A 4,145-nucleotide genomic window follows, 5' to 3' on the forward strand; every position below is an offset into this window, starting at 1 on the left:
TTCTTCAGTTTTATTAAACTGTGCTTACTAAGCATTGACAAACATGTAAAAACTTGAGAAAATGCCATTTTTGGGCGTTGCCATCTTCTGCGTGTCAGCAACCCTCACTTTATTCCTCAAAAAAAGTCGTCAGCTACGGGAAATTTTTAAAAATAGTGTTAATCAGAGTTAACTGCTTTGGGATTTTGATTTTCAGCTGAAATTATGCACAAATGAAATCTATCTATCTATCTATCTATCGCCAGACGCCTCAATCCCGTTTGGGGTGGCCACAAACAAATCGCCTCCAAGTCGCCCTGTCCCCCGCCATTTCACTCCCCTGCTCCCAGCTCACACCCCCCTCTCTCATATACATCTCCACCCCATCCCTCCATCTCATCAATTGCATAATATATTGGGCCTTATCCTAAATACTGTGTTGCTTTGTCTTGCAGGTATAGGTGAGATTTGTGTTATTGTGTATATGCCAGTGTTATCTGTGATGGTATCCAGTAATGGAGACTAGGAAGAATGTAACAAAAGTCAAGGTACTGCATAGTGGTCACACATTCAGCAGCATCGAAAGCTTCCCACCAGGCATCCTCCCAACTAAGAGGCAAGCCATTGAGAGAATTTTGTTCTCCAAGAACTTCAGGACGGTCAACGTGGCTGACAGTGTCGCAAACGACCTTCACGGTAGATGGGTATGGTGCAATGTCTACCCTCTTCGTCAGTTGACAATATATATATATATATATATATATATATCAAGTGGGGTTGGTGGAGGATTAGTGCCCCTCCCCGTAAAACAATTAACTCTAAGCCCTTGGCCACCCCGTCTGGGATAAATGGCGTCTGGCAATGATGATATATATATATATATATATAAATATATATGTGTGTGTATATATCTATATATATGTTTATACAGTATATATATATATATATATATATATATATATATATATATATATATATATTATATACACAGTAGTGGGCACCGCTAACGAAGAAGGACCTTGTGCAAGTGCAAAGTACAATCCACAGTTCACTACCTTGCTCAAGCGCAAATGCGCAATCTGACTAATATTTAGCTTGCGCAATGTCGCAAAGCACAAGCTCAAACCATTTGCATATATTTTGGGGAATTGCTGAAAAATATTGAGATATTTAAATAAAATAGCATACCTACTTACTAACTTTTATTTATTATTATTTTCTATTATTTGTAATTTGCGTAAGTGTGCAATCTAATATTTAGCTTATACAATGTCGCAAAGCGCTAGCGCAAAATTTGTGGGAATTACTGTAAAATATATATTGGTATAATTAAATTCATTCATTCATTGCCAGACGCCATGTATCCCAAACGGGGTGGCCAAGGGCTTAGAGTTAATTGTTTTACAGGAAGGGGAACTAATCCTCCACCAACCCCACTTGACACGTAGTGAGAACGTTATGCCAACAGCATCTGGTGTTCCCAGGCGGTCACCCATCCAAGTACTAACCAGACCCAACGTTGCTTAACTTCGCTGATCGGACGGGAAGCGGTGTACTCAACGTGGTATGGGCGTTGGCCATAATTACTAAATTAGCAACCTGCCCACCACCCGCGGTGACTGAGGTACAGTAGGTCATTGTCCGGGAAAAACAGCCTATATTTACCAAGGCATTGGCAAAGATCAGTGATTACTGTATCATCAACTCTCTCTCTCTCTCTCTCTCTCTCTCTCTCTCTCTCCGACAGAGGAGGGAGGGAATGGAGAATAAGAGAGAGAGGAGGGAAGGAATGGAGAATAAGATAGAGAAGAGGGACGAAGTTTATGCCTTATCTCTACACTCAAAGGGACGCTCCTTTGCCATTCTCGTATATACTCTTTCTCTCTCTCTCTCTCTCTCTCCGACAGAGGTGGGAGGAAATGGAGAATAAGAGAGAGAGGAGGGAAGGAATGGAGAATAAAAGAGAGAAGAGGGACGAAGTTTATGCCTTATCTCTACACTCAAAGGGACGCTCCTTTGCCATTCCCGTATTTACTCTCTCTCTCTCTCTCTCTCTCCCTTGTCTTGTCAAGACAATTTATTTAATAATTAAATATAGATATACAATAGCATATGTAATTCGTTACAAAAAATAAAAAATCAAGAAAAGAGAGCATTTAAATCAAATATCCAAAGCCTAATAAATTATCAGACTGTGGATATTTAATTTAAATAATATGTTTTAATGGTTTTTGTAAGGAACTGCATATGCTAATCTTAATAAATAATGTATATTAATTATTATTTACTAATAATAATTTAAAAAAATATTAAAAATACATTCTCTGTTGAAGCATATTAAGAAATGCTACTACCCCTCTCCCTCCCGCCTCCCCCCACAAACCCACCCTCGCGACCTGCCCCAGCCTCCCCCATCCATTGTCCAGGCATGTGGGAAGCTCCCAAGACCACATGTCCCTTGGAAGACCATGTGTCCCTTGGATTGCGCAGTGCGCAATCCACAGGGCAGGTGCGCAAGGCAGGTGTGCAAGGCAGGTGCGCAAGCGCAAATTTAGCTGTGCAAGCGCAACTAACTTTGCACTTGCACACCTGCCTTTTCATGTGCGCAAGCGCAAAATTGCTCATGATCTCGTGCGGTGCGCAATGCGCAAACGATATCACCGGAGCACAAGGGTGCGCCATTGCGCTTTGCATCCAGTCATAAAATGCTACATGCTCCAGTCCAAAAGTCCTCTACCCAGGGGGAACGCCTTAGCCCTTCGGGGATACCTGGCATAAAACCAATTTATAAATATATCTATATATATATATATATATATAAATATATATATATATATATATATATATATATATATATATATATATATATACTGTATATATATATATATATATATATATATATATATATATATATACTGTATATATATATATATATATATATATATATATATATATATATATATATATATCTGTATATATATAGCACGGACTGAACAGGGTTGTACTCCCAAGGGGAATGGGAATGCTGGTGATAGGGAGAGCTGGAGCTCCTGTTTCACTAGCTATCTTACCATCCCCCTTTGCTGACGTTTTCAGTGTGACAGTAACATGGAGAGTACACCAGCATACTCTCCCAAACATTTCCTCTAACTATCTATGCACTATACCACATGCTCCTTACATTTCACACAACATATCCCACTACGTTACGGGGGTTGGCACCAGCAAGGGCATGCGGCCAGAAAATTTTGTCCCCGCTACCTAGTGGCGGACTTCTGGGGATAGGCGTGGCGGGGGTTATGCCAGCATAGATCATGAGTCGAGGGTGAGATGGGGCTCGGGCCTGTGCTAGAGGGTACATGGCATTGCAGTTCCCAGGCTGCCTCTTCCGCCCAATAGAGAGGGGCCCGAACCTGGGAGTAGTGCTTAAGGAGGCTGCCCTATCAGTGGGTGTATAATGGCGAGATAGTTGCAGTGCCAAGGCATGCTTGGAGGGTGTCCCTGCAGCTGTCCTGGCAGGGTGCCCCGAGGCCACTACCGCAGCCACTGGTAAGCTGGGGGGCTAGGGGTCCCAGATCCATTGCCTTGACCTGGGACTGTGCAGTGAGTGGGGCCTGTGCTACGTCTATCCCCCTTTAACAATACTGAAGATGATAAAACAAAATAAGTTTCAAAGCAAGCCTGAGGACAGTAAATCACCCAAGGGGATGAGGGTGGGTTCTTGGAATGTGGGAAGTTTGAGGGGAAGAGCAGGGGAAGTCGTTGAGGCATTCAGTAGGAGGTGGGTTGATGTGGCGTGTTTGCAGGAAGTCCGGTACAGGGGTGGATCAGCCAGAAAGATTGTTGGGAAGGACTGTTGCTATAAGTTGTTTTGGCAGGGGGGGGACAGACGGATATGGAAGTGTTGGTGTGATGGTTGTGGAAAAATGGGTGGAATATGTTATGAATGTTTTGACAGTAAGCGATAGGATATTGGTAGTGAAAATTCTGTTGGGTAGAAAGATAGCTGCGATTATAGTGGCATATGCTCCACAGGCAGGATTGGATGTAGCAAAGAAAGATAGATTTTGGGGTGATTTAATACGTATAGTGGGTGGTATGCAGGATGATGAGATAGTGATTTTGGGAGGGGACTTAAATGGTCATGTAGGTGAAGCAGCACAAGG

General features: G+C 42.4%; 1 non-coding gene across 1 annotated transcript; it reads right to left on the reverse strand.

Annotated features, from left to right (window-relative positions):
• Window positions 1-1,438: 1,438 nt before the first annotated feature.
• On the reverse strand, window positions 1,439-1,557 carry LOC145408828 (5S ribosomal RNA). Its single transcript, XR_013898973.1, has one exon. It is a non-coding gene; the product is annotated as a 5S ribosomal RNA (ribosomal RNA).
• Between the last annotated feature and the right edge of the window lie 2,588 nt (window positions 1,558-4,145).

The sequence above is a fragment of the Coenobita brevimanus genome, chromosome 8 (assembly GCF_032717465.1).
Source record: "Coenobita brevimanus isolate Jiangsu-jjx chromosome 8, ASM3271746v2, whole genome shotgun sequence".
Lineage (NCBI taxonomy): Eukaryota > Metazoa > Arthropoda > Malacostraca > Decapoda > Coenobitidae > Coenobita > Coenobita brevimanus.